The 25413-nt window shown below is 47.1% G+C and overlaps 2 long non-coding RNA genes across 2 annotated transcripts; both read left to right on the top strand.

Moving 5' to 3' along the window:
* Nucleotides 1-1326: 1326 nt before the first annotated feature.
* Nucleotides 1327-3715, top strand: LOC133046198 (uncharacterized). Its single transcript, XR_009690434.1, has 3 exons — nt 1327-1386; nt 1933-2171; nt 2989-3715. It is a non-coding gene; the product is annotated as an uncharacterized LOC133046198 (long non-coding RNA).
* A 3942-nt stretch (nt 3716-7657) lies between these two features.
* LOC133046296 (uncharacterized) lies at nt 7658-19380 on the top strand. Its single transcript, XR_009690443.1, has 3 exons — nt 7658-7766; nt 11119-11248; nt 19334-19380. It is a non-coding gene; the product is annotated as an uncharacterized LOC133046296 (long non-coding RNA).
* Nucleotides 19381-25413: the final 6033 nt, after the last annotated feature.

The raw sequence follows: 25413 nt of genomic DNA, 5'->3' as shown, positions 1-25413 counted from the left end.
GAGCCCTGAGCCTCTGCCCTGCCCTTCACTGTCCAGTGGAGGTAAGGCCAATGCTGTATGCTGTGGCATATTAAAAGGGAACTTATTTTCAGTGTACACAAAATCTAACTGTGACTCAATGTATCCATATCCGGGGCCTAAATTTTGTGAGTTTTGTAGGCAGCCTTGTGCTCTGGAGCACTGGCAAAAGTAGTAACATCATTATCTAATCATTATCAATATCTAATAGACTTAGCATTTGCTGTAGGTTAGACACTGGCTAAGTATTTGCATAATCTCATCTGTTCCTTGCAATAACCCAGGGTGTGTGCAGTCACTCACCAGGTAGAGCCCGGGCATCTCTGCCATACAGGGACAGAGGAGTGCTTGTTCCTAGAACTAGGGCACTTTTGAGACAGCGCTGGAGGGACTCCCAGGCAGGACTGCAAGAGCTGTGTGGAAATCACTGGTTCTAAAGCCACAACCGTCCTGCTTGAGGCCCTGGGGATTACCTACGGCTTCCTTCAAAGAGGCCTCCGATTATGAACTCTCAGTGATTTCAGATTCCTACCAAGTTTTCTGGAAAAGATGGTTGGTCGTGATTCTAATAGGGATACCGCCTGGCTGGAGGTAAGGGAGAGTCTGGTGGGATATGGTCTTGCCTATTCCACATTACAATTTAGGGGCTTGAATACTATCTGTTCTGTGCAATGACTTGTGCCCTTGGCACACACCTGTCATCCCCACATGGCCCCATGTCGCTAGTGCTGGATTCCTGGAGCCAGCTCCTGGGGAGAGCAGAGGACCCCTCTGGCTTCTGCAAGAGGCTGAGCCTCACCTCCTTCACTAGATGGCAGCAAATGCCCGATACGTTCTTTTCTGAAAGTAGCACAGCATCTCTCTGTATGAGCCTGCTGCTCAAAAGAGCCAGAAGGTTAAAGAGGGGTGAAGGAAGTGGTGGATTAACCCTGGATGGGTGCCAGAAAACTCACAGAGATGGCTCTCACTGTGCAAGGATCCTGGATACCCACAGGAGGCAGAGATGTTGGTCTGAGCTCAGCTCTCCTGGGACTACCCATGGTAGACAGTCCTGCAGGCACATGAAGCCAGCCCACTGTCTTCTGAGACTTCTTTTCCCCGGGCAAATCAGTCCCTGCTCAGTTCAGTCAGCAGACAAGTGCTGGAGGGCCAGTGCAATACTGCCTCGTGCAGACTGCTTCTAACCAGTGGCTCTGCACCTCAAGGGCATATGTGCTAACTGGGAGGAGCTTTAGAAAGGTGTTTGTGTGACGATAAATAGAATGCAAAATAACAAGAGCGTGGACACAGCTCTCTTCTCAAAGCTGAGTGGAGACAGGCTCACAGGAAGACTTCTTAAGATAGAAGGGAGCATCTGAGATGAGCTGGGTAATGCGTGGGACTGTGATGGGTAGAGGTGGTTTGGGAGGGTGTTTTAAAGGGGAGGAGACAATAGCGGCAGCATCCTGGAGGGTAAGGAGTGTCAGAAGTGGAAGGGAGCATGAGCTCCCCCATTGACTGGGCTCAGAGTATAGATAGTGGAGCAGCAGCAACTGAATATAGAAATGGACAGTTTTGTAGAGAGCTGCCAATGCCACAGTGAAGAGTTCTAACATATTTCAGAAATAAGGAAGCACTGATGGTGTTAGAGCTGGGGAGAAAATTAGCTGGACTGAGTGTTCAGGTGGAATGGAGGAGAAAGAGACCAGAATGCTGTTCCTGATGTGGAAGAGGTGCTGAGTGAGGACGGAGGGGTGGGGTGTACAGTGAGATTCAGATTCTTGTGCTGAGTGCCTGTCCATGGGGTGAAGTGTCTAGGGAGGAACCTTAAGATTTGGGGCCCAGGTGACAGGATATGTAGCAGTACAAGTTACCAAATTACTGTCTAGGAGGGACAAGGCTTTCTTTCATTTATTTTTGTTTGTTTTCATGAAGGAAGAAAAAATCTAAAAGCCAGTTCAGTTTTGAACATTTTGAAGGTTTTAAGATGCCAGGTCCAAGTGACAGTGTTCAGCCAGGCCTGGAATTTGAGGAGATGGCCTGTATAGGAGCCCTCAGAACAAGGGTGATATTTGAAAACCTGGGAGCAGATGAAATCACAGAGGAGTGAGAATATCCAGCCCTAGAAGGAGGCAGAGGACTCGTCCTGGGGGTCATGCTTTCAGAGAATAAAGGTGAGGAGTGAGATGGTTCAAAGAAGGGTGTGGGGAGGTAGTTGAAGGCCACACCATGACACACAGTGTGGGCACAGAGCAGGCTTCAGAAGAAAGTTACAGATGACAAGATGAGCTCGCTGGTCCTCCCTTTACATCTCTCCCACCAGGAAGCGTGCAAGAAGCCATGGCGCAGAGCCATGGTGTTCCAGGAAGGGATCCCTACCCTTTCATGGAACAAGTGTGAGAGCTTGCCTTATAAATAATCCAGACTCAGGAGTCAGCTCTTCCAGGGAGCTGTTTTGGAATGTCAGCTTCTAGCGCCCAATGCCCTTAGGGAAACTGAAATCCTATACTGCTCCTCCTGCTCGAGGAGAAGGAGCCGCTGGTCCCAGAAGGTTGTTGCCTGGCAACTCAGATAGAACCTCCAGTTCATTCAGTGGGCAATCCTGTCCTTCCCTGTCCAGGAGTCATCAAAGAGGCAGTGAGAAAACAAATGCTGACATTTACTGAACATTTATTCTGGACTCAGTAGCTACTTTCCCAGTATTACCTTGTTTAATCTTCACAACAGCTCTATTAAAGAGAAACTATTTTTGGTCTTTGTTATTCTGATGAGAAAACTGAGGCATGTAGGGGAAATAACAGGCTTGTTCAAGGCCACATAGCCAATAACTGGCCCTGACAGAATTTAAGCCCAGGCAATCTGGCTCCAGTGCTTAAGTTATCACTACCGTACCACACAGAGATGGTGTGGTTGACAGTGAAGGGAGAGTGCAGAATTTTCTTGGTTATGTCTGTGCTTATGTCCATTTAGTCAAAGCTTTGGTTTTTCCAGTAGTCATGTACAGATATGAGAGTTGGACTATAAAGAAGACTGAGCACCAAAGAATTGATGCTTTTGAACTGGAGAAGACTCTTTAGAGTCCCTTGGACAGCAAGGAGATGGAACCAGTCAGTCCTAAAGGAAATCAACCCTGAGTATTCTTTGGAAGGACTGATGCTGAAGCTCCAATACTTTGACAACCTGATGTGAAGAGCCAACTCATTGGAAAAGACCCTGATTCTGGGAAAGACTGAAGGCAAAAGGAGAAGGAGGTGGCAGAGGATGAGATGGTTAGATAGCATCATGGACATGAATTTGAGAGAACTCTGGGAGATAGTGAAGGACAGGGAAGCCTGGCATGCTGTAGTTCATGGGGTCTCAAAGAGTCAGACAGAACTTAGCGACTGAAAAACAATGTCTGTGGATCTTTTACCATCCATTTCTTGGCCTCTGGAGACAATGCATGTATTCAAAGTTCTTACATTGTGGAAATATGCTCTGCATGGGAGATGCTACGCTCCGTCTCCAAAGTCAGCATCCTCAGTTCTGTCGATGTACTCCATTTCCTAATACTTGGATTTCACTTCAATCCTTTTATCATTTTCTCCCTCTTTTTCCAGACAATCTGGTTAATCTATCTCCTCTAGCCCCTGGCACCCAGAGGGCCAGAAGGAACCTATCCCCTCCTTTTGAACAACATACTTCTATTAATGTAAACTTCAGGTGTGCTAGTCAGACAATGGTGGTATCAAGAGGTATGACGATGCTGATTTAGTTTTCCTTAATCTCCATCAGTCCCCCAACCCAAGCCACCCTGAACAAGCATGCAGTCTGACTAAAAGCACTGTATCTTCTGCATTTTTATCCACAGTTACAGCTTCAAGTCCCCTTACCTCCTTCCCATGCTCTAAGCTCTTTCTGTATTTTAAAATCATTTTTGGAGCCAAATCACAATGATAGTTTAAACTCTATTTTTTTCTAGCTTTATTGAGGTATAATTGACAAATGAAAGTTGTATATATTTACGGTGTATAGCATGATGGTTTGCACTATATATACACTGTGAAATGATTCCCACAGTCAAGTTAATTCTCATGTCGATCACCTCACATAGTTACCCTTTTTTTTTCCTTCTGCTGTGCTGAGAAAACTTAAGATCTACTCTCTTAGCTCATTTCTTGTGTACAAGACAGTATTAACTGCACTTGCTATACTGTATGTTAGACTTACCAGAACTTATTCATCTTATAATGAAAGTTTGTACCCCTTGACCAACATCTCCCTAATTTTCCCACCCCATCCCCACCGCCAGCTGCTGGTAACCACTCTTATCCTCTCTGGTTCTGTGAGTTTGACTTTTTTAGATTCCACATATAAGTGCGATCATGCAGCATTTGGCTCTCTGTGTCTGGCTTCTTTCACTTAGCAAAATGTCCTCCAGTTTCAGTCATGTTGTTGCAAATGACAGGATTTCCTTCTTTTCCATGGCTGAATGGCATTCCACTGCACATATATACATGGCAGTTTCTTTATCTCTTCATCCATTTATGGTCATTGAAGCAGTTTCCTTGCTTTGGCAATTGTGAATAACGCTGCAGTGAACTCTGGAGTACAGATATGTCTTTGAGATTGTGATTTCATTTCCTTTGGATATATAATCTATAGAGGGTTTGCTGGATCACATGGGAATCTGTTCTGAAATTGAAGAATCTCCATATAGTTTTCCATCTTAGCTATACCATTTTGTTCCCACGAACAGCATACAAGCATTCCCTTTGCTCCTTACCCTCACCAACACTTGCTATGTCCTATCTTTTTTATAATAGTCATTCGAATAGATGCGAAGTGATATCTCACTGTGGCTTGATTTGCATTTCCCTGATGGTTAGTGATGATGAGCACTTTTTCATGTACCTGCTGGGCATATGTATGTCTTCTTTGGAAAATGTCTACTCACCTTTTTTTGTCCATTTTTCAACAGCTTGTTTGGGTTTTTGGCTACTGAGTTGTGTGAGTTCTTTATCTATTTTGGACATTAGCACCTTATCTGATACATGGTTTGCAAATATTTTCTACCATTCTGGAGGTTGCCTTTTCCTTTTGAAAGAAGAAAATGTAACCTAATGAACTGTTACGACAGAAAGTTAAGTCACTGGTAACCTGAGGGTGGGGAAGAGTTGGTAAAAAGGGAGGATAAAGGGGCATGAAGAAATTTGGGGGGGATGATGGATTTGTTTACCATTTTGATAGTGGTGGTTTTCACTTGGGAAACTTGATGGTTTTACAAATGAATAGTATGTGTCAAAATTTATCAAATTGTACTCTTCAAATATGTGCAGTTTGTGGTATGTCAATTATACTTTAATAAGCCTGTTAAAATAAAGCCCTTGAGTTTTTGAATTCTAATAGAAATCTCAATAAGCCTCTGGAACTATTATTTTAGTCCTGAAACTGAAGGAGGAGGCTGCTGGGGAGACACATCAAACAAAGGTGATATTTTGCCTGGGGGTGCAGAGTGGCTGCCTCAATGTATTTGGAAAGAAACCTTGGGATAAGAATTGGGATGTGCTAGGTCATTTCAGTTGTTTCCGACTCTTTTCCTATGGACTGTAGCCTGCTAGGCTCCTCTGTCCCTGGGATTCTCCAGGCAAGAATACTGGAGTAGGTAGCCCTTCCCTTCTCTAGGGGATTTTCCCAACCCAGGGACTGAATCTACATCTCTTATCTCCTGCATTGGTAGGTGGGTTCTGTACCGCTAGCGTCACCACTGGGGCTTCCCTGGTGGCTCAGGGTAAAGAATCCACCTGCAATCCAGGAGAGGCAGGTTTGATCCCTGGGTAGGGAAGATCCCCTGGAGAAGGAAATGCCACCCACTCCAGTATTCTTGACTGGGAAATCCCATGGACAGAGGAGCCCGGAGGGCCATGTCCATGGGGTTGCAAACGAATTGGGCATGACTTAGTGACTAAACAACAACTCCTTCATTAGGGAAAAACATTTCAAGACATCATGCTTTCCAACTTCTCATTATACAGATGAGAAAAGTGATGCCCAGAGATTGGTCGTGATTTAAACCAGGTCCATCATGGGGCAGATTTAGGGACAAAAATGTGAGTGGACATGGTCAGGGGTTGGGGGCATTCCCTATGAAAAGGGACTGAGTCTTCTGTCCCTTCTCCCCACCCCTACAGTAGACACATTGCAAAGGAAGTCTATTGAGTGGGTGATCTTATCCTCAGCCCCCTATCCCCCTTAGTTAGAACCTGCTGGCCACTGAACACTCAGTATCCTGGCCTGCAGTCTCTTCAGGGGCTTCAAGCTTCTTCTGTCTCCCAGGGGAGGGCTCCATCCTGCAGCCTGGAGGATGGACTTTTCTGCACCCCAGACGCTGCCCCAGGAGGCAGGAAATGCCAGGCACTCTCCTTCTCCCTACAGACCTTGTGAGCTCATCCTGGTAAAAGTTTAATGCCTAAAAGTCAATTACACTTAAGAATGCTCTATGGAGCCCCACAACAGCCTTTGCTCAGAGCCTTTGGGGCCTGCAGCTGCCTTCCCGCTCCCTTGACGAGATGCTGAGAAAACTTCACTGCCCTTCCTCACAGTGCAGCCGGTGTCTGAGCTCTGCTTTGCCACCGAATTGCTGTGAACTTGAGCAACACCCATGCCCTCTATGAGCCTAACTTTGACACTAACAGAAAGGAAGCGCTGTCTTGGATGCTCTGAGATGTATGTTCATTGTGTTTAGTCTCGCAGCCCCTCATCTCTGGGTGAGGGAGACACATTCAAGATTGGAGGTCTATAGATGGTCTGCAGGAGGTCTGCAAAATGCCCCAAATCCCCTGAATGGGCTCTGAAATGGACTGTGCAGCCCTAGCCAAGTCTTGAGATGACTGTGGCCCCTATGAACAGTTGGGTGGCTCATCAGAGTCAGAATTAGTGAGAAGCACCCATTTAAGGAGCTTGCAGATTTTCATCCCTGAAAAACTACATGAAAACACAAATGTACATTGGTTTATGTAAAACGTTAGGGTAATTTTAGTGGTAAAGAATCTGCCTGCCAATGCAGGAGTTGTGGGTTCAGTCCCTGGGTCAGGAAGATCCCCTGGAGAAGGAAATGGCAATCCACTCCAGTAGTCTTGCCTGGGAAATCCCATGGACGAGGAGCCTGGCAGCTACAGTCAATGGGGGTTGCAAAGAGCCAGGTATGGTTCAGCGACTAAACAACAACAACAATTTGTGACACAGCAATGGATAAGTAAAGCAATTGCATCCACACCTCTATAGACAGTCCTTCATTCATGTTTCCTGAACCATCTGAGGTAGATTCTGCTTTCTGACTGGTACAGGGGCTCAAAGCAGCAGCCAGTCATCAACTGGCATAGAAAATATTCAAAACTGATGGCTTCTTTTTTTCAAGAACAAAAAAAAATAACACAGGCCTTCTATTTGCTCCAGGCCCCGGTTGCTGTGGCTGTACTGATGTGTTCCATCTGAATATCTTCTGATTCGTGCATCACTGGAAGAGCTGGGCCTCTGGAGCAGAGCAGCTGTCCTTAGTAAGGGCCTTGGACAAGGCAAGCCTCTGGATTGAGAAGGGAATAGGGCCCAGGGAACAGGGGAGAAGGGGAAGGAGGAGAAAGGAAGTGAAAAAGAAACAAGATAGGGAGTTAGATGACAGAACGGAAGATTAAGGCCTGAGTCAATCCACAAGAAACCAGGAAGACGTCTTTTGGGTTTCCACCAGCTCATCAAATGAGATCAAGATGAGAGCCAGAGTGAGTCCAGCAAAGGTAAGAGCCCCTGGACTGGCAGTTTTGTGTGGTTAATTTAGCATTATTTCTCGGTGAGTTTTCCTCAAGGTGCCGAATCTTATAGAAGACTCTCAGCCTCACCTCCAGCACTCCAGCATCCCTGGGCCCTTCAGAGAGCCCCAGCCTAAAGAAGACAGCAACCCCCGACCTCTTCCGTGGGCGGGGCACTCTCCTCCCGGCAGTCGGTTGGTCAGCAGCCTCGCATTACTGCGCAGGGGGCCCCTTTGTACAGCCTAGTGGCCTCGGGGCACCCTCTGTGAGTCATTTCCTGTTATTCTCCTCGGAGAAGTCCTGCCATTCTTTAAAGCAAGATTTGACATTTTTACAGGACTAACTTCTGGGGCCTTTTGGTCAAGAAAAAAAGCAGGGATCCTTTCTTTTGTATTTACAAAACCATTAATTGGTTTCTTTATAAAATTAGACTCCATTATAAGCTCAATCCAAGTAGGAGCACAGCTTTATTTAGTCCAAAACATCAAGCAGTTTTAAAGGATTCTTTTTAAAAACGCAGCGCCCAGGGGCAAGAAGACTGGTGAGGCAGGCCCCGCCTCCTCCTCTTGCTGAAAGCTGGCAGCAGACTCACGGTACACTCTCTGCTCACCTGTGTACCTCAGGTGTGCCCACCTCTGCCCGGGAGAGGGAGAAGGATAGGGAGGATGTGTGGTCCAGAGCCATCCCCAGAGCACTCCCTGCAGCTGCACCTCTGGATCCAGGTACCCATCCATCTCCAGAGGAGAAATCCCTGATGAGGAAGCCCCAGCCTGATCCCAGCTCTAGACCTAGCCCAGGCACCCTCAGTACCAGCAGCATGGCTTGCCACCCTGTTCTCTGCCAGCCACTGTACTTTCAAAGGGAGTTTGTCTCCACTTAGCCCAACCCAAGAAGCTCCAGGAATCAGTGGTCTCCATCATTCACATTATAGGCTGGGACCCTGGGACCAGTTGCCTAAAATGACTTTGAATTCTCATTTTTAGAGCACAGAGGGCATCTAGGGCAGGGTTTCTCCAACTGTAATGTACAGATGCCTCAGCTGGGGAGGCTGTCAAAATGCAGACTCTTCTGTCGTCACTCTGGCTTGGGCTGAATTTCTGCATGTCTACCAGGGCGATGCTGATGCAGTTGATCCAAGACTACACTTTGTGGAGCAAGGGTGTGGTGCAAACCCCTTCTCTAACAGATGGGAAGACTGAGTTCAGAGAGGGAGAGTGACTTTCCCAAGATACTTCATCATGCTGGAGGAAGTGGCTTAGGTGAGCTCACCTGTCTCCTTGACTCCCTTATGATTCAGGTCTACTGCTTTAGAGCAGGGGTCCCCAACCTCCAGGATCTATTGCCTGATGATCTGAGGTGGAGCTGATGTAATAAAAATAGAAATAAAATGCACAATAAATATAATGTGCTTGAATCATCCTGAAACAAAGGTAAAATTGTCTTCCACGAAACCGGTCTGTGGTGCCCAAAAGGTTGGGGACAGCTGCTAGAGGGAAATGCTTCTGAAACTTTAATGTACCTGAATCACCTGCAGCCTGATGAAAATACAGATGCAGTAGGGCTGTGGTGGGGACTGGGAATTTTCATTTCTAGCAAGCTCTCAGATGATGCCAGTGCTGCTGGTTCTTAGTGGTGAGATCTTGGCCATCATAGTCTCTGAGGTACTATTACATTTATCGGCTCCCCTGAGCTCACAGCAGCCACAGGACATAGTCAAGCCAAAGGTATTTATTCTCCTCCCAACACAGGTGCTTTCCTACCTGAGGCCAGTCCAGAGACAGCCTGCGCTACTGAGGCTGCTGCTGGGAAGAGTTTAGAGCAGGGCCAGGTGCACCTCAGGTTTCTCGTGGTCAAGTCACTTACAGCTTAGTCGCTATGAAGGTGTGTCCTTAACTACAGCCCTGAGGCTGTCCTTAACTACTGAGACCAAAGTAATTAAGGCAAAGTTGTAGCAGAGTTGGTGAGGGGCTCACCCACAATCCACTCTCCTCTTTTGTTAGTAAAAGAAATCTGATTATATTGGAAATGTCAAAGTGCTCACCTTAAAAATATACAGTTTTAATTCTCCCTTGAAGCTAGGAATAGACTTGCTGTAAGTTCTGGCCAATAAGTTATAGTGGACATTGCTGAAAGAGGCTTCTAGACAAACTCCTTAAAAGAGGGGGCTAAATCAGTTGGTATATGCCCTTTTTTTCCTTTACCACCTCCTCTTCCTTCCTGCCTGGAATACAGATGTGATGGTGGGGCTTTAATAGCCATATTGTGACCACGAGGCACACTAAAGAATAGAAGCTACATTCTCAGGATGGCAGAGGAGAAAGATAAGAGTGTGAGACCTGACAGGATCATGGCTGTGCTGCACTAGCTCTGAACCACCCACTGCTACATTTCGAATTACATTAGAGAAAGAGAGATGCAGATTCTTTAAGCCAATCTTTAAGCCTCTGTTTCAAGCAATTGTGGGGAATTTCTAACTGATGCAATGGTTCTGTCAACAACCTTGAAGGGTGACACAACACTTCCTATGTATTCCATTCCCAGAATGAAATAATGGAATTCAAATTGGATTTAAAGTGACCAGAAATAGATAAATTTGAGCAGGATGAGCCAGAGAGGGTGCCACTGGTTCTGTGATTACAATCTGCTCCCAACTCTGTACATCCTCATTGCAAGGACTCTGTTGTTCGCTGTTGCTGCTGCTGCTAAGTCGCCTCAGTCGTGCCCGACTTTGTGCGACCCCAGAGATGGCAGCCCACCAGGCTCCCCCGCCCCTGGGATTCTCCAGGCAAGAACACTGGAGTGCGTTGCCATTTCCTTCTCCAATGCATGAAAGTGAAAAGTGAAAGTGAAGTCGCTCAGTCGTGTCTGACTCTTAGCAACCCCATGGACTGCAGCCTACCAGGCTCCTCCGTCCATGGGATTTTCCAGACAAGATTACTTGAGTGGGTTGCCATTGCCTTCTCCGGCTATTGCTCTCTCTGGGCCAAAAACATGTCACACAACGGCAGCTGCGTGGATCTCAAATCCATGTTACCCAATAGCAGTGGGGTGACCTTGGATCCAGCCCTCAGTCTCTCTGAGCTTTAATCATTTTGAAAATGAGGACAGTAATGACCATGCCTATTTCATGAGGCAATTATGAAACTTAAGTGAGATATAGTTCAAATAGTATTGACATTACTATGTATTAAGTATTTATTGAATGTGTATTATTAGATTTTGAAGGGTCAGAATAGGGGTACAAAGATGACAAAAGAGTAGTCCTGTTCCCTCAAGGAACCCCAATCTTATTCCTTTACTCTTCATTCTTTGACTCTTGTTGCTTGCCTTTCATTATTAGGAAATCATTTGGATGCTGCCAAAGAAACAACTCTATGTGCGGGCCTGTATCCTGGGACTCAGCCCCCCAAGCCTCTGGATGGACATTCTCCTAGGAGTCCATTTCCCAGGGTCCCTGGGGACTCTCCAAGGTGAGTTCTGAATGGGTATCTCTAGTGTCCTGAACGATGCAGAGGTCTTTAAGGAACTGGTCACCTCAGTGTTTCACCTGGTCTTTCCATTTTGACTTAGAAAATTTTGTCCCTAAGTCAGTTTGCTTGGTGTTCGAATGAGAACGATAAAACCACTAGTGTCTCAGGCCTGCTGCAACAGCTTCCAGAGCTTTGTAGGTGAGAGGTTGAGTGTGCTGCCCATCATTCGGGGACAGCCAGTGTCCGTCCTACTTTTGGTGAGTCTGCTTGTGGGTCCCGCTGCCACGTGGCCCCTCTTCTCTGGCTGGGAGTCCACCTACCTGGCCCCTTGCTGCTGCTCAGAAGGTTGGTCATGCAGAAATTCAGTACCCCCCCCCGCCCAGTGCCGGGCCTAGAGGAACAGGAAGAAGGAGGGTCACATGAATAATTATGGCAAACTGATGCCCAAGTAAATGAGTCACTCCCCAACAAGGCAGTGAAGGCAGCGCCTCAGCGCTTCTTCCCACAGAGACACCTGCACAAGGGAAGCTTTGTTGTTGCTGTTCAGTCACTAGGTCATGTCCCCTTCTTTGCAACCCCAGGAACTGTATCCCGCCAGTCTCCTCCGTCCATGGGGTTTTCCAAACAAGAACACTGGAGTGTGTTGCCGTTTCCTTCTCCAAGGCATCTTCCCAACCCAGGGATCAAACCTGGGTCTCCCACGCCCCCTGCATTAGCAGGCAGAGTCTTAGCACTGTGCCACCTAGAAAGGCATGTAAGGGAGGCCTTGTTGTGACCTGGCACCAGCCAGGCCAGGAAGAGCCCCCAGGTATGGGAAGGAGAGGAGAGCATGATTTGGGGGCCAGAATCAGCCTCCTTCCCTTGCTCTCTCTCCACCCTGGTTATAGAGCTGTGGCCAGAAGGACACATACACACACTTGCTTTCCCAACCAGTAGAGGCTCACAGCTGATGGCTGAAGGGTTTCGGGGGTGAGTTCAGGGGAAGACCCAGAACTTGCTTAGAACATTTCATCAGAGGAACACGGGGGCCGCTCATGCTCCTGCTGGCCCTCGCAGCCCCACTCCCACCAGCTATGTCTCTCGCAGCCCCCTTCTTACCTGCAGCTCCACCACCTTTGTCCTCAGTTCATTCTGGGAATTAAGTGAGATAACCATGTAGGGCTCTTGGCACATAATAAGCAGTGTTGGCTGGTACCGCTATTAATGCTGGTGCTGTTCTCTCTGTTCTCACTGACCGTCGTGGCCTCAGCCTTCCTTGCTGGGTCTGAACAGCTCACTGCAGAGGTCAGTGCTGACTGTGTTCATGCCAAGGGCAGGACACATGGCTTCTGGGTCTCAAAGAAATGCACAAATATGCTCCCCACTTTCCTAATGGCTCACAGATGAGGTCTCAGCTAAGCCCTGTGGGTTTAACACTGCTAAGGGAGGGCTCTATGGATCTTCTCCACTGTGTTCTGGTGGCCACCCATTCCCATTCTGAGCTTGATGGTGAGGACTGGCTACTGTGGTTCATACTTGTCATTAGGGGAGATGAAGTATGAAGCTGCTTCCACTGGCTGGGCACCAGGCCTCTGAACTGGGAATTTTCCCCCCTGTCCTGGGAGAATAGGTTTCCCAGTGCTGACAGGGGTTACCTTAGAGTTTGGAAGTATGTGCACATATGTGTGTGTATATGGATGTATGTAGTTTCCCTAGGGCTTTAGGATCTATTGCACATTTTCTGATGAAGTACGTAGTAATTGTATGGTTAGTAGAATCAGGTAAATAATAAGATACGGGTGGAGCAGAGGAACCAGGCCTACATCCATTGAGAATGAGAAGAGCAGAGCCAATGTGGGACTCATGGATCTGGGGGATCTTATTCCTGTCCTGGAACCAACCTGCTGTGAGACCTTGGGCAAGTTCCTTCCCCTCTCTGGACTCTGTTTCCTCATCTGTGGAAGAAGGAAACTGATTCGATGAGCTCTCAGTTCTCTTTGGCATTGACTTTCTAGAATCCTCTCATTCTGATGGACACGCTGTCCATGTCTTTTGACCCCATTGCTTTTCAGACAAGAAATACACCCTCTGGCCCTTTACTGCTTTCCAAGGTTGGGTGAGCCTGCATATTATGCATCATGTTCCGGAGACCTGAATACTCCAAGGGAGCTGATAGGGATAGGCCATTACACCCTGCAAGGCAAGCTCTCAGCTTCCACCAGATCACCAGCTTTCACCTGTTCCTCCCAAGCCCCAACCAAGAACGAGGGACAGCATTGTTCCATCACAGATCTACTGGGCACAGATCATGGAAGTTCTTGTCTCCCAGAGCAGAAGGCATGGAGTGGTGTAGGATCAATGACCTAGGTCTAAGGATGCAGTGGACGTTCCCTGGAACCAGGAAGGGGATTTTAAGCGCTAGAGACCTCAGTGCTTTGTGCACGCTCTTCAGTTTGGCTGGGGAGAAATTTTGAGCTAGAGGAGTAATGAGGCTGTTCAGGGGTCAGAGCGGAATCAGAGGAAAATCACCTTGTCATGTTAAAGGGAAGTTGCATTCCAGGTCCTGGGTGTCCCAGCCCTGGCAAAAGATGTCTTACGAAGCAAGACACCAAGGAGTCACTTGCCACCTTCAAGAGACCATACAGGTTTAAACAGTGAGCACAGCCATGGTGACTGGTATGGTGCGAGGCCAGGGCACTTTCTCCAGGTGCTCCAGACCTTGTAAGGAAGCCTAGAGAGATTACTCACCCCAGGGATGACTGAAAGTTCTTATTCCTGCAGGGCTGGAGTCTCAGAGACATATGTCATTTAATATTAGAAAAATAAAGTCATATAACATCACTTGTGTCATAGTGTAGTAAAACCCCTGCTTGCTACGTGCTGATCATCAAATGGTCTGAAAGAGGAGACAGATCTGACATCAGTCACCTCCCTGCAAAGGATCCTTTGCCAGAATCTTGGCCCATCTCACTGAACATCCTCCACCATCCTCAACCAGGTAACCAGGCCCCACTCTTCTTCCATAGGAGTAGGTACCCTCTAAGGACTGGTTTGTGTCCCCTGAAATTCATAATTAGGGCTTTCCAGGTGGCTCAGTGGCAAAGAATCTGCCTGCCAATGTAGGAGATGCAGGTTCAATCCCTGGGTTGGGAAGATCCCTCGGAGGAAGAAATGGCTAACCTACTTCAGTATTTTTGCCTGGAAAATCCCATGGACAGAGGAATCTGGTGGGCTGGCAGGGACTGCAAAGAGCCAGACATGACGGCTACTGAGCATGCACACATGCAAATTCATGGTTTGAAACTCTCAATGTGACTAAATTCGGAGATGGAAGATAATTAAGAAGATGACCAAAGTTACATGAGGCCAGAGAATGAGGCCCTAACCTGATAGGACTGGGCTTCTTAGAAGAAGAGACACCAGAGATCACAAGTGCACAGAAGAAAGTCCGGGTGAGAAGACTGCAGGAAGGTGGCCGTCGACAGCCGGGAGGAGAGCTCTCACCAGACACTCAGTGCTGCTAGGTTCCGTCTGAAACTTCCCAGCCTTCAGAACTGTGAGAAAGTAAACTGCTGTTGTTTAAGCCACCCAGCTTGTGGTATGTTGTCATGACAGCCCACACTAATATAGTAGCCAAAGTCTAATGTTTGACATGCTGCACCGGAATCATCCAGAGTACTTGTGAAAAATGCAGATTCTTGAAATCAACTCCAAATCTACAAAAGGAGAAGAAGAAATCTCTAGGAATAGGGCTCTGGGATATGCATTTTAGGATCACTCCGGGGCTGTGGGACGGGATACTCCTGCCAATGACATTTGGCGGCCACTCCGGTGGTCCATTGCTGGGTCTCCATCCATCCCTGCTCTCCACCCTCCCCATCCAGAGGACCCTCAGATATAGCCCTGCCCCTTCCAGGAAAGCTCCAGCCTGCTGTGACCTCCACTCCAGTGAAGTCCTTCAATGAATTTTCTGCTATGAGTTCCAGGAAGATCTGAGGGACTTACCCTAGGGAGATTTGAGTTGGTTTGTCACGTTCCAGTCATTTCTAACCAGTGAGAGTGGTTGTGGGCCAGGACGCACCCTTCTCCTTTGCCAGGACGCACCCTTCTCCTTTGCACTAACAGCTGTTTTTCAACATAGTTCCCACCCATCTGCCAGCTATTTTCTTCAGCTTAGCTGCAGCTCTGCTGTTTTATTGGCCACAGATCCAGACAGATTGTTCTAGAATTACATGTGACAAGTGCATGAACCTTCACAGTCAAAACTGTGAGTGTGTTCAGGGAGAGGCCATCTGAGTGCCTCCCCTGGAACACCAGCTCCACACACAACCCCTGACACAGAGAAACTCAGTCCCAGATGGTTCACCACTCCAGCCTTGCTGACCAGCATCTGTCTTCATCTTTTCCCCGTGGTTGGGTCAAAGGTCAGAAGGGCACCATCTCTGACCTAGGAGAGTGAGTATCTCACTGGCCCCTCAGGAAGTTTTCCCCCAAGAGGACGGATTCCTAACCAGTCCCCAAGTCAATTCCAATCTTATTCTATCGAAGTGATTTCTTTTCACTGTAGAAAACCTGGAAAGCACAGGAAATTAACTGCATTATTAAAAGTATAGTTTCAGAAACCTCCTCTGCCAATTCTTCCCTGGCTCAGTTGGTAAAGAGTTGCCTGCAGTGCCAGAGAGTTAGGTTCAATCCCTGGGTCGGGAAGATCCCCTGGAGAAGGAAATGGCAACCCACTCCAGTATTCTTGCCTGGAGAATGCCATGGACAGATGAGCCTGGTGAGCTACAGTCCATGGGGTCACAAAGAGTCAGACACGACTGAGTGACTCACACTTCTGCCAGTGTAACTTCATTCATTCACTCATTCATTCAGCAAATACTTGAGCCAGCAGTTCTCTCCCCAAATAAGCATTGAAGAGGGAGAAAACGAAGGTCGCAGAGCAATTCTCATTCTGCATGGAATCACTAACATCATTTTTGATTTAAGATTTGTAGTTCATTTCAATTAAATATATATTATATTGAAATGCTCCTTGGAGTCATATTTCATCTTGGATTGAAATATCCATTAACATCCATTCTGTATTTCCTTTGTCCATTTAGATTAAGTCGTGTTCCGAGCTCCCAATTCTCCAGGGCATGGCATAGCTCTTAGAGCACACCCTGCTTCTTCCAACCCAGCTCTCAGTCTTCCCTCTAGCCCAGGGCTAAGAGGTTCGAGATCCGAAATGTTTTCTCTTCTTACACGAATTTCTCTGGCCAACCTCTACTGAATCCACATCAGGTGATGCATTTTCCTCTGAACAGTGTTTCATGAAGTGAAATGCTATTGTCTCAGGCTGGTGCCTTCTGATTTCACTGCCCTCGCTGTTCTAGGCATCTTTTCTTCTACCTATTTTTTTTTTTCTCTTACTTTGAAATTATGAAAGCAGGTATCAATTATGACTCTAAGACAATTGTCATTTTAATGAATGTGTCTCTATTTCAGAGATAATGTGAGCAAGAGCATACCTCTCCTGCCAGCACCGCCCCCATCCAATCCTATTGTAGCGAGGAACTTGGGTACAAAATAAAATCACACCTCCTTTAGTATTCAAATTCATATAACTCCAAGCTCCGTTCTGTTCCCCGGAAGGGTGTCTTTCTTCTCTAGTGCCACTGGCTCATGCAGAGTTCAAGAATCTCAATGGTGGGTTCACTGTACCTAGTCCATCCAATCACCTTGGAACCCCAGGGGGAAAGTCTTGGTATCAATCCATTTCTCCCCAGACAACTCCTAGACCCTAGGCAAAGTGTCCTTCTTTCATCCCATTGACCTTCCTGTCTCAGGAATTTGATTGGGAAGTGATTGAATGAATCTCAGGACTGCAGAGCTCCAGACCTCCCAAACAAATATCCTGTTATACCTTCCCACAGAGCAGTGGGCATTCCAGGTCCTGAAGGGCCTCCTTAGTGCCTTTGCCTTCTCCTCTTGGATCTCAGTTAAGCTCCAGGATTTCATCTGAGCTCTAACCCTTATTAGCTGTGTAAACTCTAGGACCATGTCTCTGATATCCAAGCTTATTCTCTATATTAAAGTTGGTGCAAAAAGCATATTGAAAATGGCAGCCACTCCCAGTCATGGCTCCTGGAGCAAGGGGGTCATTTCTCCCCTGCCTGAGTCAGCAGAGGCCAGCCCCAGGGAGGGGGCCCTGCTGGGGAAAAGGATCTCAGAGTCTCAGAAAGGCAAACCAGTGCTCCTCACGGTAGGATTGGGATCTGCAGCATCAGCATCTCCTGTGATTATTAGAAATGGAGATTATGACCCGCCCCCGATCTCACCTCCAGAGTCAGAACCTCTCGGGCGGAGCCCAGGAATCGAGTGGAACATGCTCTCCAGGTGATTCTAATGCACACTGAAGTTTGAGAACCATGTTCTAGACCATCTCATCTCATTTTTCCCCTACAACCACCTCCTTGGCCATTTTATACCAAATGAGATTCAGCCACAGGAGACCAGGTTCCTTGAGTCCCCAGTGGGGTGTCATTCAGCACCGCCTTCTAAATTTGCTCTAAGACCCTCTGTATGGGGGGTCTTAGATGGCCAGCTCGTCTAGATGGCCCTTTGCCCACTCCTCCAAATCCCCCTCTCAAGATCCTGCTTCTGAAGCTCCCCTTGCTGTGGTTTCTGAAACAACCAGTTCCAACATCCCAGTGGCTCTGCGTGACTTTCCTCTCCTTTCTACTGTGGCCCACAAGACTATAACCTTCTCATTAGAGAAGGCCCCTTTACCTGAACCCACTCTCAGTCCCCTCAATACCATGAGTGAGCGGACAGATTGGTTAGATTCAAGTCCTGTCTCACCATGACTGTGTGACTCAGGCGAGTGACTAAATGCATGTGGGGCTCGATTTACCCCTCTGTGAAGTGGGGAAGACAGCCTCCATCTCCCAAGGCTGTTGTGAAAGTGAGATGATGTCGGGGCATAAGCCTGGCCTGTCTTGGCTGCTCAGTGAATGGGGCCATCTTGCTAAGGAATCAGTTGTCGGGAGGTGGAGAGGGAGGAACAGAGTTTACCTCATGGACAGTGCTTACAAGGGAAGAGAAAGGAATGCAGGCACTGGAGGAAGATTACCAAGTGAATTACATCTCAGGTTCTTCGTACTTGGCTCCCGACTCCTCCCCAAATCTGACTGAATAGATCTCTACTTATACACCCAATGAGTGCATTTCTCAACAAGGGAGGTATCCTTTCTGTCACTGTCCCAGGCCCTTGCTATGAATGCTTGAGTTGGCAGTAGGTGGGTGAGGAAGCGGTGCTTTAAGCCTCACCCTGCCACCTGGAGCTCCTGGCAGGTAGCAACTTGCAGACTGGCATGCACTTGTATGATGGTCACATCCTCCTCCTCTAATCTTCACATGCAGCTGTGGGAGCTGCTGTGAGAAAGGAGGGCATTCCTCCTGGAGGTGAGACACTGCGCAAGGGCCAGACTCTGCCACTTAGGGGCTGGAGACCTGGTCAGTTACTTCTCTGACCCCTGTAACTTCCTCTTCAGAATGGGACAATAGGTTTGCCTGTCTCACAGGATGAAATGAGATGATGTAAGTAGAGTGTGAAGGCCTGGGGTCTGCACTAGTGCTATCGGCACTCAATAATGATGGTTATTTTTTACTGTTATTAACATCTCCCTGACTTGGGAGGTACCAAGAACGAGAGGACTTTCTAGACCTCCTAGTCCAGGCCTATCCATTTTCCAGCTGGGAGAGCTACCCAGGGAGAAGCCATGAATGTGGATGAAGTCTGAAGCGGGCACAAATCCCCTTCAGTGAGAACTCACTGCCCAGCTCCAGCAGCCCTGGAGGCGGATGCAGCTGCCAGCTCTTGGGACAGTCTTAGCAGCAGGCAGCTACTTCCAGGTCCTGCGTTCTGAGGATGACCCACCTCCAGCAACCCACTGAAGCGGGGGTATAAAGGCCCAGCCCTGTGCCCCACGCAGGATGACTCCAATGAGCATCTGAACTCCTGAGCTGCCCATGGGTCAGTCACAGCTGACCTCTGCTCCTGCCCACTCCTGCCACCGCCCGTTCCCTCACAGGTGCTGACCCAGGCGCTCTCCTCTGCAGGCTGACCTCCCTCCCCGAGAGTCTTCCTGACCTGTGGCAGGATGTGGGCAAGGCATCTGTCAGCTGACAGCCAGATCTGCAGGCTTCAGGTTCCTGCCGTCTCCACATCAAGGTATAGAACTGATGCCCGTGGCCACCCCAGTGGGGCAGGAGGTCCCTGACACTGAGAGATTAGTCACCAGCCTCTGTGATCTCACCAGGATTTCTGCAGCCACCTCGTTGTCCTCCCCACTGCTCATCTTCTCCTCCCTAAATCTGTCCTTTCATGGCATCCTTGGTGACCATCCTAAATCCAGCCACCCTGCTTTCCTGTGTAAAATAACTCCTCTTTCTCTGTTGGACAGGGTTTCCCAGGTGGCACAGTAGTAAAGAATCTGCCTGCTACTGCAGGAGACACAAGAGACCCGAGTCAGGAAGATTCGCTGGAGGAGGAAACGGCAATTCACTCTAGTATTCTTGCCTGGAAAATCCCATGGACAGAGGAGCCTGGCAGGTACCGTCCATGGGGTTGCAAAGAGTCGGACACAACAGAGCACACACACACCGTCCCTGTAGGACAAAGTCAAGTCCCTCTTTTCCCAGCACTTGGAGCTTTGGTATTTCACACAGCATGTTCTTTCCTCTTACATTTTTGCGGGAGCTCCTGCCTCTGTTTGGAATACCTCCCCTTCCCCTTCTTAAATTTTCCCCAGGGTTGAGCAATCCTTCCGGTTTCTTGCTCTTAGTCCCACTTTGCTGGGCCCCACTGCACTGTGATTACTAGCTTGATGGACTGTCTTCCTTGTTCGTCTTGAGGGTGGGGACAGTGCCTCAGTCATCTTGGTGTCCCCAGGCCTTGGCGCCGAGGGAGAGCCCTGTACCTGACACGGCCCCACAGTGCCAAGTTCTTAAATCTATCTTTGGATGAGGGGTGGGTTAAAGGGCCAAGGCATCTGAAACTCACTCTTTCTTTCAAAGTCTCTGAGCCCGAGAGGAACTGCCTGAATTGCAAGGCAGTTCTGACCCGATGATCTGACCGCAGGCAGCGTGTGCCCACAGCCGTCCCCATGGGAACCATGTCAGGCAAAACTCCAGTTCAGGATGAACAGCCTGCCTTGGGCCTGAACCCGGCGGGGGCCGACGTGGGCACAGGACTGGCTCAGGTCACCCGCAGCCCCACCTCAGGGGGCCGGAGAGGGGCTGCAGCTGCAGGGACTGGGTGGGCAGGTCGCCATGGAAACCAAGCTGTTCTTCTTTCCCTGGTGCTTGGAGTTCTGACAGGGAGGCCAGACTCCACAGAGCACCCTCGCCCCTGGGCTCCTCCTCGCCCTCTCAGCCTGTGTCCAGGGCACTTCACGGGCACAGAGATGGATGCTGGGGACTTGGAGGAGAAGGGAGAGCAGATGAACCAAGAAACTAGCAGTGATTCTTCCACTGTGTCTCACTGCTGCCATGATTCCCAGGGATGGTTACTGCCTGAAAGGAGCTGGTTTGTCTACGCAGCAGTAATGGAAGGAAGCAAGAGTCACGTCTGGAGAACCTGTGGTGTTGAGAGCCTTGGAGTGGGAGATCTTGTGTTCCCAACCTTGTCCTCATACTGCAGAGCTGGGAGCCAACCTCTCCACACCCAGTCTCCCCACATACAAAACAAGGACCATTTGATCCACCAGTGATCTATCAAGTATCATTAGTCAAAGTAAAGGGGAGCTACAAAGCCCTTGTACACATAAGGAATTGGTGCAATAGCGGGCTAAAAACATCATCTGTATTCAAAACAATTAGATAAATGAAAGCATGACAACTCACTGATGGATTAAAAGGAGCAGCAATTCCTTTATTCCTTCAATTAGTCTGAGCTTAGTACTTCTCCATCCACTGGCATAGTGCTGGAAGCTGGAGACCCAGGATAAGTGCTTGGACTTTGCCCCGGAGGGATTCCCAGCCTCACAAAAAGGGTCTTTGTTGACCTACTTGTGCAGTCAGTGCTGTGAAGCATGCCAGAAGAGATGGGTCCCACTTTTCTCAGGGAGCACAAGTAAAACTTCTTAGGGAGATGAGCACAAGATATATGAAACACAGAAGGAAGGTAGTAATGTATTTGGGAAGAAGACCTTTGTAGGTGTCTACTCAGTACAGAAAGTTTCCTGAGATGAAGAGGAAATTGCGTTAGAGGGGGTGAAAATTCTGTGTTTGTCAAGAGCAAAAGAAATCTTTGCAAAGTATGTTACCTTTTGGAAAATAATTCTTCTCCTTTAATATGCTCAAAGTGAGCACCCCGGTCCAGTGTGGGGGGGCAGGGCAGAAATTTTCCCTCACATTCAACAAGCAAGTCTGTGTTTGACACCCAATAAACTGGGTGTCTTACAATTCAACTCAATTCTGACACCATTTACTCAGAGATAGCATCAGATTCTGCAAGCTAAGGGCTCAGAACTGCAAGAGTGCCCTCTCCTTCAGAGGCCAATTGCAAGCCCAGGTTGTCACTTGCCCTTCTGACCAACTGGCTATAGAGCAGAGGTTCCTACCACCCTCATCCTTGGGTTCAATTAATTTTCTAGAATGACTCACAGAACTTACCCGTAACTTATCCCATTTGCTCACCAGATTGCCAGTTATTATGAAAGGATATAACTCAGAACAACCAGATGGAAGAGATACCCAGGGCAGGATATGAGGAAGGGGCACAGAGATTCCATGCCCTCCCCCAGCCCCACTCTCTTGAATCTCCATGTGTTCAACAGTAAAGAACTTCCCCAGTTCCCATCCTTGTGGGTTTATTTTTATTTTTATTGAGGCTTCATTACAGAGGCATGACTGATTAAATTGCTGGCCATTGGGGACTGACTCAATCTTTAGTCCTCTTTCCTCCCCAGAGGTTAGGAGTGAGACCAAAAGGTTCAATCCTCTAATCCATAGATGGTTCTCCCTGCAACCAGCCCCATCCCAACAGTCACCTCATTAAGGAGTCAGGAGACTCCTTTATGGCTCTCATCACTTAGGAAATGTCAAGGATTTTAGGAGCTCCGTGCCAGAAAGAGGGGGATGAAAATAAAATATTTATTTTTGTTATAAATCACTTGTTTACAAAACAGAAACAGATTCACAGACATAGAAAACAAACTAATGGTTACCAAAGCGGAAAGGTAGGAGGAGGGGATAAACTGGGAATTTGGGATTAACATATATACACTATTACATATACAATAGGTAAACAGCAAGGACCTACTGATCATCACAGGGAACTATACTCAGTAACTTGTAATAACCTAAAATGGAAAAGAATCTGAAAAAGAATATATATTTATAACTGAATCACTTTGCTGTACACTTGAAACTCACACAACATAGTAAATTAGCTATTGCTATTTAGTCACTAAATTATGCCCGACTCTCTGCGACTCCGTGGACTGTAGCCCATCAGGCTCCTCCATCCATGGGATTTTCCATACAAGAATACTGGAGTGGGTTGCCATTTCCTTCTCCGGGGGATCTTCTTGACCCAGGGTTCAAACCTGCATCTCCTGCCTTGCAGGTGGATTCTTTTCTGCTGAGCAACCAGGGAAGCCCAAATTAGCTATATTTCAATTTTTAAAAATTTAAAAAATCACATCACATAATGCATTCATTAATTTCTTAGTTTCTTACTTTCTGTGCTCCCCCCTTTTAGAATATAAGCTCCATGAGAGCAGAAATTCATCTTTTTGTTTCTACACTTTTTGCTTCTACACTTTTGTTTCTACTCAGCACTCAGCGAAGATGCATCGTAGGTTCCTTTGAAGCACTAGTTAAGTAAATACACAAGGAGAACAGACAGATATTGAACAAATGACTTGAAATGTTTTATGTTCTCAGTTGATATAAATGGGTCGCGTAGTAAGATCTTGTCATCATGAGTGAGGCTCCAAAAGTTCAGTCATGTAGACCATGTGTTGCATTATCATGTCTCACCAAATGAGCAGGGTGAGCCAGCCGCTGCCAAGGAGGAGAGCCAATAGCTGATTGCTGTCTGTCTGAATTTGTGTTACAGCAGGCTACGTCCCCACAAGGCATTTTATCGTAGCCATTTTCAGAATTGTTTATTCAGAGTCTGTCTCCTGATTAGACTGTAGGTTCTTGGCACCTAGGTACTCAATAAATATGTGTTGAGTAAATGAAAAAATTTGTATCAGGGTATAACATGAGTTTGGTTTGGAGAATCAAAGAGTGTATTTTCTCAAGGAAGTAATATTCTGTCTGAGGAAGAAGGATCACTAGTAATGAGTAAGTGAAGGGAAGAGGAGGAAATATATAAGAAAACAAGGAAGAACAACATCTTCAGAGTCTCCAAGTGGAAAAGAGTGTGGTGTGTTGAAGCATTTGTAAGTGGTCCAGTATCGCAGGGGCTTGGGCATGCGGGTAAGGTAGGGAATTGTCAGCCTGAGGCTAAGAGGTCATGAGAGCTCATGAGCGGCTTCTAGGATCTGGGACTTCCTGGTATCAGCGATGGGCAGACATTAAGGGGTTTTCAGCAGAGGTGTCTTCTGATCAGATTCTGTTATAATGAACATCCCAGCTGCTGTGTGGAGAGTATGTTGGGGAGCGGTAGAGTGGCAGTGGGGAAAAAGAGGTACAGAGAAATTAGGTGGCTGGTCCAAGGACACAAACATAGCAGCAGCAGAGCCCACCTTCCCTGATATCAGCCCAGAGCTATTTCCTCAGATGGTGCCACTTTTGAGAACTCTGAAGCCTGGGCTCTCTGCTCGGAGGAGGAGAGAAAGCAGGGGAAAGGGTGATTTCTAAAAGCAGAGAGCAGCCCTTTTCTCACTGTGCAGATTCTGTCACATAGTAGTGATGGTCTTAACATATGCCTGAGAGGCACTCAGGGAACACCACCTGAATGAATGAACTCCTTTCTCCTATCAGAACTCTTACTCACCCTGTTACTCACCAGACTAGGACATGCAGAATAAGGATCCTGGGAGGTGGAGCCCTAGCCATGATCCTCAAATATTGTTTTAAAGTACTATGTTTGTCCTATAAAAAAATTAATATGAAGAGAGGTTAAAAAAAGGGGGGAAAATTACTCATAGTTCTACAATATACATACAAACACATAAACTTTTGGTGTCTTATCTCCCGGACAATATTCTCTGTAGTTAGCTAGAATAGTTTTTCCTAAAACTAGATCAGTATAGTGTCATAATCCACAAAATATAACTATTGTTAATACCTTTGTATGAATATATTTTAAAAACTCCGTCCCTTGTAGCTCAGCTGGTAAAGAATTTGCTTGCAATAAGAAGATCTAGTTCAATTCCTGGGTCGGGAAGATCTGCTGGAGAAGGGATAGGCTACCCACTCCAGTATTCTTGGGCTTCCCTGGTGGTTCAGCTTGTAAAGAAACTGCCTGCAATGTGGGAGACCTGGCTTCAGCCCCTGGGTTAAGAAGATCCTCTGGGGAGGGAAACAGCTGCTATCCATTATTCTGGACTGGAAAATTCCATGGACTGTCTAGTCCATGGGGCCACAGAGTTGGACACAACTGAGCAACTTTCACTTAACTTTTTTATTGAAGTATAGATGATTACAATATTATGTATTACAGGTGTATAATATAGTGATTCACAATTTTCAAAGGTTATACTCCATTTATAGTTATCATAAAATGTTTGGCTATGTTCCCTGTATTGTACAATATATCGTATAATGCACAATGTAACTTATTTTCTATAAACAGTTTGTACCTTTTAACCCCTTACCTCTACATTGCCCCTCTCTCCTTCCCTCTTCCTACTGGTCGGTACCCTATATATTTAAAAAAATATATATATATTTATTTATTTAGTAATTCCCTATCCTATATCTCTGAATCTTCTTCTTTAAAACATTTTGTCATAGAGATTCAAGCATATACCAAACTGGAGAGAATACTTACCTCAATTCCACCATTATCTACTCATGGTCCATCTTGTTTCATCTTCACCCTCCTCCTCTTAGGTTATTTTGCAGCAAATCCCAAACCTCATGTCATTCCATCCATAAATACTTTAGAAGCTTCATCTGATAGACCACAGGAGAAGCATCCAGAAGAGGTTGCCAAGGGCAAAGAAGCACCACCCTCC

This window comes from Dama dama, chromosome 24 (genome assembly GCF_033118175.1).
Source record: "Dama dama isolate Ldn47 chromosome 24, ASM3311817v1, whole genome shotgun sequence".
Taxonomy (NCBI): domain Eukaryota; kingdom Metazoa; phylum Chordata; class Mammalia; order Artiodactyla; family Cervidae; genus Dama; species Dama dama.
This window is presented reverse-complemented; position numbering and strand designations above follow the sequence as displayed.